This window comes from Caretta caretta, chromosome 3 (assembly GCF_965140235.1).
Source record: "Caretta caretta isolate rCarCar2 chromosome 3, rCarCar1.hap1, whole genome shotgun sequence".
NCBI lineage: Eukaryota > Metazoa > Chordata > Testudines > Cheloniidae > Caretta > Caretta caretta.
In genome coordinates this window covers 169358810-169370903 of record NC_134208.1, presented here as the reverse complement: position 1 = coordinate 169370903, position 12094 = coordinate 169358810, and the positions used below count along the sequence as shown (strand labels likewise).

Genomic DNA, 12094 nt, shown 5'->3' with positions numbered 1-12094 from the left:
GTTAGTGAGTGCATCAAGACTGCCAATAGATTCATAATATTTAATATGTCTATAGCAGCGTAAGCATGCATTTCGTGTTACAAAAATAATGGACAGAGGGAGCCTCTGCAAGAAGCATGTCTTTCTCTTGTTGATATTGCTCCAGTCAGGTCCAATGTAATACTTAACATATCACCGTGTTTAGTGTGGGCACTGTGCTGTTTCTTTATAAGCCGAAGTAGAGTGTACAGAAATGCCTTAGTTTGTTGCTTTCCTGATGCTGCACCTGACACTGCTTTTTAATTTGTGTGAATTAAATGGTGTTGAACCTTTTCTAATCACTTAAGATATTGTTGAGAATAATTAATGTCCAATAGAATGGGCTGATTAAAAGCATGAAGGCGCCAACCTTGTCTAGAACTGGAAACATACAAACAAAAAAAGATTCCAGGCCAGATTTTCTGCTGCATCCAGAAGAAGCAGACTTATCACTGGCAGAGTTTAGAGTAGCCTCTAGATTGCTCTAACTCTGTCAGCTGGTAAGAATTCCCCAGGGGCTGTCTGGCAGCGGGAGATCATGGAGTGCAATGTGCTCCAGCCACAACCCAGACGTACTCCAATCTCCCAGGAGCTGAGAAGGGGTGGCATAGGAGCCAACTACAGTGGCTCTGCCCCTACTGAAGACTCCTACATTGAGAATCTGCCCCTTCTCATTTATTTCTAAATAACTAAATGTTAGTGTAGCATATACTTCTTTTTAATGTGTCCAGTTCTTGAGCAAAACTTTAACGGTAAAAGTTCATCCAGTGTAAATACCTGTTTGGTGAAGTTCCCTCCCATCTTCCTTTCCACAAATTAAAAACTAAAGATTAATTCTAAAAATTAAAGATGGCCCAAATCCCAAACTACTTATCCAAACCTTTCCTCGTACAAAACGTTGCAGGTTTTAATAAAACCTGACCCATTTTTGACAATCTCCGATTTTTATTTTCCAAAATTGAAACCTCACTGTTATTTTCCAAAACCACCTGAGCTTTGTTGATGTTTACCAGTTGAAGCAGGTATCAGATATTCCTGACAAGGACAATAATGGCATTTGGCATATCCCTTTTTAAAATTTTTCTGTCCTTTAATTTCCTCTATAAATAAACCTTATTGCCAATGATGCTGACTTTGTGAAATCTAACAAGATTTAGCTTATCAATACCTACTTTTCCACTGGCCACTGAAATACAATAGAACTAATCTGCATCCTTTTTTCTGCTTGTGATGAGATGCTGTCTGCGTTAGCTAGAAAATACTGAAATGGTTTATGTTAGCAGACAGCATTCTTGCAAGGCATGGAAGCATATACTGTGCATTTATCACTTTGCTCTTTTGTCCATATTTTAATCCTTTGGAAAAAGGTAATGTAATGGCCCAATTTTTTATGAAATTTCCATTAATTTCTCAGTCAGCTACTTTTGTCAGTGGAGATATCAAGTAAAAATAAAGCATTTCTACAAAGTAGTTAAAGGTAAAAAAATAGTAATTAAAAGACATCAGAATTTGCTCAGGACTGTAAAATGTATGACACATGGCCTTGGCTGAATGGCAGATTGTTTGTTATAATGTTCCAAAATAATTGTAACAAATCTGTGGCCACTTAGAACTTGGCAGTTTTCACTGTGATGTACAGTAGGGTCATTTAGAATTTGATAGCGACAGGTTTCCTGTTTCAGATGAGAGGTTCCTACACCCAAGCTAAACCAGAATTTCTGTTAGCCCTCTGGGGTCTAGGATACTACGCAGTATAAATACAGATGAGATATTTTTCCATAGTTAGAGCTGGTTGAATATTATTCCTCTGAAATGTTAGTCCTCTGCAATGAATATTTCAGAACTTGACCATATACAGAGGAAGCTGAATATTATACAAATTATTAATTAAATAATTTATTTGACATTACTAGCAATGTTTCTTGGGTAATGTATTGAGGAGAAAGTAAATCAGTAACGAGATTCAAGTGGGATGGGAGATTTTGGTTTAATAAATCACAACCACAAATGTATGCTACTTCCTCTTAACAGAATACAAATGCTTGCTTAAGCTGAAATATATTCACAATATTTGTAGTTAATATTGACGGGCAGACGAAAACTAAGACATTTTACAAAAAAATCCCTGAAAGACATTACAGAACATAAACAGTAGTCCTGGAGGAATTTTGCGCCAAACCATGAAAAATTCTGTGCACGATATTTTAAAATTGTGCAAAATTCTGCATATGTTATTCATCAAAATAACACTATATAATCATGCCAGTTTCATTTGTTTTGGTAATTCATTTCAAAATACCTATCAGCAACTGTGTCTGTAACAGTACAGACACAAAAAAATTCCTCCGGGAGTAGAGAGTTAAGGAAACTCCTATGACAACTCAGTTCCTGTTTCTCTGCCCCCTCCCCTCAGAGCCCAGTAGGGGGGCCAGACACCCACACCCCCTCCCCCACAGAGCCCAATTGCAGGGCACCCCCCCCCAGCCCCAGCCCAGACACTCGCCTCCCTACCCCCCTACAGAGCCCAGCCACAGGCCCTCTGCACACAATACGGACATTTGCATGCACCCCCTCCCCTCCAGAGGCCAGCTGTGGAGCCCCTCCCCCCCATCCAAACACTGACGCATCCCCTACCACCCCAGAGCCCAGCCACGCCTCCCCCACCCAGACACTGGCATGAATCCCCTACATCCCACCCCTCAGAGCTCAGCCATGGGGTGCCCCCTATCCCAGACACCCACACCCTCTTGGCCCCCCAGATCCCTGCTACAGGTCCCCCCACCCAGACATACACCTCCTTCCGCCTTAACCCCAGCTGCGGGACCCCTCAGTAGGGTTGCCAACTTTCTACTCACACAAAACTGAACACCCTTGCCCTGCCCCTTCTCCAAGTCCCTGCCCCAGCTCACTCCATTCCCCCCATCCCTTGCTCGCTCGCTTGTTCTCCCCACCCTCACTTGCTCACTCATTTTCACCAGGCTGGCTCAGGGGGTTGGGGTGTGGGAGGGGGTGAGGGCTGGGGGGGTGGAGCCAAGGTGTTTGGAGTATGGGAGGGGGCTCTGGGCTGAGGCAGGGGGTTGGGGTGTGGGAGAGAGTATGGGCTCTGGGCTGAGGGTGGGGGTTCTGGGGTAGGGCCAGAAATGAGGTGTTCAGGGTGAGGGAGGGGGCCCCAAGCTGGGGAAGGGGGTTGGGGTGCGGGAGGGTGAGGGCTCTGGCTGGGGCTGTGGGGCTGGGGCTGAGTGGTTCAGAGTGCAGGAGAGGGCTCAGGGCTTGACAGGGGTGCAGTGATGTGTGAGGGCTCTGGCTGGGGATACAGACTTTGGGGTGGGGGTGGGGATGAGGGGTTTGGGGTGTAGGAGGGTGCTCCGGGCTGGGTCCAAGGGTTTCGGAGAGTAGGAGTGGGATCAGGGCTGGGACAGGGGGTTGTGGCACTGGGGTGGTGGTGAGGGCTCCGGCTGGGGATGCAGGCTCTGTTGTGGGGCTGGGGATGAGGGATTTGGGTTGCAGGAGGGTGCTCTGGGCTGGGATCGAGGGATTTGGAGGGCGGGAGGGGGATCAGGGCTGGGGCAGGGGGTTGGGGCGTGTGAGGGGGTGAGGGGTGCAGGCTCCAAGCGGCGCTTAGCTCAAGCAATTCTCAGAAGCAGTGGCATGTTCCCTCTCCAGTTCCTACGCAGAGGTGCAGCCGCGGTTCCCAGCGAATGGGAGCTGCAGAGCTGGGGCTTGGGGTGGGGGCAGCGTGCAGAGCCCCCTCGCTGCCCCTATGCTTAGGAGCCAGAGGGGGGCATTCTACTACTTCCGGGAGCCACATGGAGCCACTGCAGGCAGGGAGCCTGCCTTAGCCCTGCTGTGCCGCCAACTGGACTTTTAACGGCCTGGTGAATACCAGTCTCTTTTCGACCAGGCTTTCCGGTCGAAAATCAGACACCTGGCAAACCCTACCCCCCATCCCAGACACTTGCCCCCCCCCATCCCTCCCAGACCCCAGCTGAAGCCCCTCGAGGCTCCCCCCCGCCCCTTCCCCCTGAGCTCAAGGATCAAAAGGGAAAAACAACCTGATGCTGGGTCCTGGGCTTTTGTGGAGATTCTGCACGCCGCTGTCTCCTTCCTTCAGCGCAATTTGAGAACTATAGTTGCTGGGAACCCTCCAGCTCCCTCCTCCACCCCCGAGCAGTGTCTTCTACTTGCGAGCTGTGCTCTGCTGGGTCCAGCGGCCCCTAGTGGTGGCCAGCAGCTCTGCAGCCCATTTCTGTGGAGGAAAAGGAAATTCTACAAAAAAAAAAAACAATTTCTCTAAAAAAGAAAAGGAGTACTTGTGGCACCTTAGAGACTAACAAATTTATTTGAGCATAAGCTCACAAAAGCTTATGCTCAAATAAATTTGTTAGTCTCTAAGGTGCCTCAAGTACTCCTTTTCTTTTTGCGAATACAGACTAACACAGCTGCTACTCTGAAACCTGTCATTAATTTCTCTGCAAATTCTGCATGCACAGTGGCACAGAGTTCCCCCAGGTGTAAAACAGGACCATATACATACTTTTGAACTTAGTGTCTCCTCAGTGATGAGTAGAGAAATTGGTACAGTATGTATTGAAGGTAGCATTAAGACTGCAAAATGCTCACATCCCCTTTCCCGAGTTTCTATGAAGGTGATAGGAACTAATTTGATTCCTATGATGGCACACCATGGTGGAAATAGCACACATTCCCACGTTAATCAAACCATGGCAGTAAAACATTTCTGCAGGTTTTTGTTTTTTTTCTCATTTTGCAACAGATAAGGAGACTAACCCTTGTGCAAAGCTTAGGAATATAAGAATTGCCACTCTGGATCAAACCTGAGATTCATCTAGTCCCATATCCAACAGCGGTCAGAACTCCTACATGATGGGTTGTAGGCAGATCTGGGAGAAAGGTATTACGTCGCCCGCCTTGTCTCCCGCAACAGGTGTCATCTTGATCTGTAATAGAAAGTGGCTTAAAACCTGAAGCATGAGGTTTAATACCCCTTTCAGAATTTACCTTATTATTCTACATCTGATTCCTTATGCATCTTAACATTTTGTTTGCTTTTTTAACTGCAGCTGCACCTAAAGATATTAAGCAGAGGTCTTCATTGAGCTGTTCACCATGATGCTCAAGTCCCTTTTTGGAGTTGATAGTCGTTAATTTAGAATCCTGAAAGGGGAAGGAGTAGTTTAAATGTTCCCATCTCATGTGCATTAGTTTGCATTTGTCAACACTGAATTTCATTTGTCATCATGTAACCCACGCACTTCACTTCGTTAGCTCTCTCAAGTTCCTCACAGTCCTTTCTGCCCTTGAGAAACCTAAATAATTTTGTGTTATCTGCAGGTTTTGCTACTTCACTACTCATTTCCCTTTCCAGAGTATTAGTAACGATATTAAACAACACAGGACCTAGTACAGAACTTAGGGCACCCCACTGTTAAACTTTTACCATAATAACTCCTCCCTCCGAGGCCATGCCGATGCTCCGCCCCGAGGCTCCGCTCCCACTCAGCCTCTTTCCCTTCCCCTGAGGCCCCACCCCCACGCCACCTCTTTCCCTAAGGCTCCCCACACCCACTGCTCTCCGCCCATCCCCTGAAGCCCACGGCTCATACCTCTCCTCTCCCAAGACCCCCCTGCTCACGTCTCTCTGCCCCCTCCGAGGTCCCCCTGCCCACAACTCGTGCCTCTCCACCCCTTCTCCGAGGCCACCCTGCCCACCCCTTGTCCCTCTCTGCCCCCTCTCCCAGGTACTGCCTCTGCCTGCTCCTCTCTGCCCTCTCCCCCAACATCCCCCCGTCTGCCTTTCACTCCTCTCCTCTCCAGAGGCTCCCCTCCCCTGCCTCTCCATCCCCTCCCCCGATGCCCTCCCCACTTGCTCCTCTCCTTTCCGGAGGCCCCTCCGCCCCTTTCCAGGAGAGGCACTAGTGGTGATGGGGGAACCTTGGGGGAAGAGGCGGAGTGGGGCCATGGGGCAGGGCCACGCTCCAGGCACCAGTGGCCCCCTCACTTCTCGGAAACTTCCGGCGGCAAAGGCAGCAGGCTGCCACACCGCCAAAGGGAGGTGCGTTGCATCCAGCATTTCTTGCCCCATTTGGGGAGACTTAGCATCCCCAAGCCTTCTTATGCCTGCCATGTTTGCCACATACGGATGTAAGACTTACTGGTCTGTAATTCCCCAATTTTTATTTTAATTTATTAACTTCCTGCTTCTTCTAACATGAGGACAGTTCTGCTTTTGCATAGTTTATTATGTAGCCCTGTCTAGACTATGAAGATGAAATGCATTTCCCAATTGTGCTGATGTAAATTACACCAGCTTTAGTGAACAAAACAAAATAACTTTTTGATAGCTAAAACGTTGAGCATTAACAAACTTAGTGACATCCACAGATATTCAACCATTAATAAAGCACACTTGCAAAATATTTCCATATTTTGTTAAAGTTAAACTAAATGAGCCTAAATCAGATTTTAGTTACACTGGCTAATTAGAAATGAACCCATTGCCTCGTCTTCACACAATAGTTATATTGGCTTAAATAAAATTGTTTTTAAAATTCATGTAATTAAATTGGTGTAAACTCCTGTGCAGACCCACTTACACCTGTATAACCCAGGCTGACATGGATTTTTCTTAATTGATTTAAGCTAAAACGGTATAAATTAAATTGAGCGCCCACACAGGGTTTTGTACTGGTTTAATTAGAGCAATTAAAAAAACCCCACCTTTAATTAAACTGGTGCAACTTTGTGTACAGATAGGGCCAACAATTGTTATTTTGGATTTATAATATGTATCGAATCTATTTACCATTGTCAAATCTGAGCACCTCACAGGTTTTAATGTATTTATCCTCATAGCACCATTATGAAGTAGGGAAGTGTTGTTATTCCCATTCCCGAGATTGGAAACTGGGGTACACAGCTCTCTCTGGGTATGTCTTTAGATTTGTCATGCTAGCAATTTCAGACACTAGCTTCAGAGTTTTCAATTTCAGCAGTTCCTAGGGCTTGTCTGCATGGGAAAATTATTCCTGAAAAGGTAGGATGTAAAAACGAGGAGTCCTTGTGGCACCTTAGAGACTAACAAATTTATTTGGGCATAAGCTTCCGTGGGCTAGAACCCACTTCATCAGATGCAACTCCCATCTTTTCATGTAGTTATACCTGCTCCTCTATTTTCCACTCCATGCATCTGATGAAGTGGGTTCTAGCCCACAAAAGCTTTTGCCCAGATAAATTTGTTAGTCTCTAAGGTGCCACAAGGACTCCTCGTTGTTTTTGTTGATACAGGCTATCACGGCGAACACTCTAAAAGGTAGGATGTGAAATTAAAGCACAATATTTATTCTGGAATAGTTCCCCATGTGGACACTGTTATTCTGGAAATTAGAAGAAGCTTCCTAACCATCAGAGGAGTGTGGTTCTGAAACTGCCTTCCACTAGATGTAGTGGGAGCAAATCACCAAAAGAGTTTTAAAATGGAGCTTGATAAATGTATGAATGGAATTATATGACAGGGCTGCCTGTGATAGCAGGGGACTGGATTTGATGACCCAGGAGGTCCTATATTCCACACAGAGAGCTATTCTTGTCAATTTCCCTGTGAAAACAAGCTGTCTCTTCCACTGCAGCCTTATTCTACTCACAGTGAGCTGCAGGTATCAGTGAGAGAAATTGGCTCCAGAACTTCACTACATGCTGCAGGCCTCTGGCAGTTTGGGCTCCAACCCTTTCTTAGCCCCCTGTTCGTAGCAAGAGGCTTTTTGGAGGGGACAGAGTGAAGAGGCGAATCCACTTGCCAGAGAATTAGAATTTTGCTCTACTAAAGAGGCAGCTATCCCCTACAGCACTGGAGAACAGAAGCAATTAGTGGATTTGAGCTCCTCCTTCGATTTTTCTTGGCTGAGATAATTTGAGTATGACAGATTAGGGGAATAACTGTCTTCGTCTTTTAGTATAAAAATGTGAAAATAGGCTTCGTATGTGCAGCTTGGAGTTCGTGGGTGCTGTGGTTGTTTACCCAGCGGGACATGGAAGATTGTCAGGGCCAAATTTCAGAAAGGGCTCTTTGCCACCTGTTTCCCCTGCAAACATTAATAGCTTGTTTTAAAAAAGTCAACAACAAATCCCGACAAAAACAACCAAAAAACAGAAGAAACCAACCACCATCACTACCACCAGCCAGGGACTATGTCCCCGTCGGCAATTCCTCAGAATTCAGGGATAGTTGTCTTCCATACAATGATAGCCAGGGAATATGTATATGTCCTCTGAAGAGCTATTGTGGAAGATTTGGTGACTGACTCCAAACACTGAAATGTAACACAAAGGGATTTTCTTCAAACTTCAAGTTCAAATATAAACATAACTTTACCTACGGCATCACTACTGATTCTGTGAAAATGAAACATCTTTTCCATGGATATGCAAAGCATGATTGTTATTATGGACATGGTGTTATCTTCTCAGAACATTAATTTTATAAATTTTTTTTGTAAACAGTGTTTATCTATAGCTTGTCTATCTGCACTGTGGGTTCAGCAGCGGAGCTGGAGGCATCAGAAACCAGAATTACGTGGTGAATGTTCACATTTCTATTGGCTTCTCTGCCCATAGAAAGAAAGTTATTGGGGATGAATGAGTGAGTTTTATTTTTTTTTTTGTCTTCTTCTGAGCAAAGGTCCATTGTCCAAAGTACTGTGTGTGTGAAGTATTTGTGAGATACATAAGTGGTTCATTCTTCAAGTGTGAACTCCTGCTTCCCTTGAAGTCAGTGGTAAAACTCCCATTGACTTCAGTGGGGCCAAGATTTTACCGTGTCAACATCTTTGCAATCCTGTGTTACAGAATGTCAAAATATAAATAAAAAAATAAAATGAGAGACTGCATGCAAAATTTCAGAAAATTGTATATGATTTTATTTCTTCTGGAGGAACAAAATCCAGTTTTGTGGCATTGGGCTACTAAATTAGCACGTGAAGAATAAGTGCTTTTATTCTGGAAGTGAATGCATAGGTGAAAACTTGACACCCCCCTCCGCCCCCCATTGCAATCAAGGCAAAACGTTCCTTGAATGTTAATGGAGTCAGGATTTTACCCCATCTCTTAAAAATAAATAAATAAGCTAGATAGTAAAAGAATAGCCTAAAGTCCTGCTAAATAAGAAAAGCTCAACAGCATCTTAACTGTCGAGTGGCTGCCAAAGCCTCCATTATACCATAGCTCTTGGCGTTTCATAGGTACAGGTTATCTGTCGTTGTGGTATTTGACAGAATTTGACCTACCACAATAAATATAGCCCATTAGCACTATTTGGGAATTCTTTTTTAAAGTTTCTAATGTTTGTGTTTCTCTCCAGTATGCCCCAATTGTAGAGTATAACCTCCTCTGTCAGGAAAGCTTATCCTCTCAGTGGTTTGGTAACAGCAGCAATGTTGCACTGCAAAGATACAGTAACTTTACCCCAACTCAGGGTGTTTTTCTAATATCTAGATTTAGGTCAACCCCAGTGTTCTCTGTGACCAGAAAGTCTGTAATTACTTAAAAGAGAATAGATTTGTCTGACAGGATTGGTTTGTTTTTAAAACCAACAAATGCTTATTTCTTCTGTGTTTTTCATCATCAGGATGGTTGTAGGTTATTTTATTTTAATAAAATAATGTTGGATTTACATGGTAATTGCTTAGAATTGCTCTCAAATTTTTCTCACCTCTCTGCAGCCCACTTCTTCATGACTTTTTTTAAAAAACCGTCAGTAGTTTGGAAAGTTAATGATTTCCCTCAACACTCTTGAAGGAAGGCATATAACCTAAATTGGTGGATGCTCCTGCCGCACAGTCTTACACAGAAACATGAGAAAATCACATCAAAGCACGATAAGTTTGCTAACATCACAGTTGATGCCATTCACATCAGTTGTTTTACCAGTGTAGCTTTTCCAGATGAATGATTCATGCAGGGACAACTGCCCCAGTGTCTCCGCTCATGCAGTGCATGCATTAGTAGGTAGTAGAGTGGGTAAACTTTTTAAAGTGGAAAATATCCATCTTTCAGCAAAAATTTGACTACTGAAAAATTTCTGCTGACAGCTGAAATATTTTTGTTTTTAGGCAGTTTCTTTGGCAAAAAATCAAAAAAATTCTGTGCAAAGCAGACACTTTCTGTGTTAAAATTCATTAAATCAAAACCCTAATTTTCTGTCAAACAGTTTTGAAAATTTTCAACCAGCCCTAACAGATAGCTTCTAAATTGCAGTAATAGAACATCAGGGAGGGATTTAGATAATTAGGAAGTAAAGAAAATATTGTAAATAATAGTTAACAAGAAGTAGCATGTAAAAGAATACTTGGGAAAATGGAACATATGTAAACCAGAAGGTCTAGATCAATGGCAGCTCAAATTAAAATTTTAGGTAGGGCACCATGACACTCATTAGATGCTCTTGCACTCATTACTTAAAGGAACTTTGAAAATTCCCCCTCAGCTGATGGCTGTCCAATGTATCCAGGTGTTGCCGTCAGCCCACCCAGAGAAATACCCCTCTGAGGATACAGTGCTTCTAGCTAGCCTGCCTTTGTGCTAGTGAGCACAAAGCAAGGAGTTATGACTTCCTCCTTCATGGGTGTGCTGGGAAGGAAGGTATTCTGTACTCTCTTGCTAGCACATCCATTTCAGGACAACTATCATGTGGACTAGACCCAGCAGTTCTTTCTCAGGCACTTCAGCAATAACGTTTAAGTAGGGCTGAAGGATCTGACCCATCATTTGAAAGTTAGTCACAGATGAGAAAATTGCTACTGCAGTAACAGCACTCATAACTCTGAGGGGTCTTAAAATCAGTCTGCAGGGGATTGGAGGATCTCTGAGTCTCCTCTAATACTGGGCCATTAGGACACATGAAAACATCTGTGTAGATTTTTTTTTCCCCTCTGGCATTTCAGATTTCACTTCAGCTTGTAACTTTATGTATACTTACATACAAGGGAAATGCACGTTTAATTCCTCTTTAGTGACGCTTGCAATTGAGTGTAGAAGATAAAACTGCTCATCTCTTCCCTTGTATTGTGCAGCATGTTTAAAGTTGCTGCCAGTTTGGGATGGGGATAATACAGAGAAGATTAACTTTATGAACACAACAAAACGGTGCAACTGAGAATCACAAAGGTTGCCAGGTTCAGGCCTACACTTCAGATATCCCCGAGATGAATGTGGTATAAGAATGTACACAGTGTCTGATAAACAGCAGCGTGCAAAATCAAATATCCTCATCTCCCGTGCCTCCCAAGATTTTCATCGTTCTTCCCTTCCCTTCCGTACTGCACTCTCCTCTCCTGTTTGCTTTTCTATGTACCCCTCATTTTCCCTTAACCCCATCTTCTGCAATTCTCTTTTGCCCTTTCCCGCTCTTCCTGAGCTGTATTTCTCTTGTCCTCTGCCCTTTCCCACTTTTTCTTTTCACTTCTCTGCCATCAGTTTTCCCCCCGCTTCTTTCCCCACACTTTATTTCTAGACATCAACAAAATGTGTATGTAAGGACAGTTTTTTAGAGCCGGGCTCCTTTTTCTCTTCATGTGAGTACTGAAAGACCCGGTGTTGTTTCTGCCAGAAAAACCAGCACAGCAGTTAATGCTGTGCAAATAATCAATACCAGTAACTTCTGCCCAGCACCAGGGGAGGAAAGGAGCTGAGGTAAGGTGCATTGGTGCCCTAAGAGTAGCAAGGATGGAACTTTTCTTCTCACAGGTCCTGGGGCTTGTTCACTCTGCAAGACTACACACTGTTGAAGGGAAACGTGTGGTGGAAAGTTCACCTCACTAAGTTTCTCTGAGTCCTCTTTCCCCCTCCTACTGCAATGTTTCAATCTGGGCCACCATTTTTATCTTGACAGTGCTGCTGTAATAAATTGACTATTCATCATTTTAAATTGAGTAAGACCGTTTCTCTGGGTGCTGAATTTCAAGAGAACCTCTCTCCCAATTTTCAGAGGAACAGCCGTGTTAGTCTGTATTCGCAAAAAGAAAAGGAGTACTTGTGGCACCTTAGAGACTAAAATAAATTGGTT

The 12094-nt window shown here is 44.1% G+C and overlaps 1 protein-coding gene across 8 annotated transcripts in view; it reads left to right on the top strand.

Moving 5' to 3' along the window:
- Positions 1-12094, top strand: part of HHAT (hedgehog acyltransferase) — a 321770-nt gene that overhangs the window by 238134 nt on the left and 71542 nt on the right. The gene's annotated exons all lie outside the window — the stretch shown is intronic.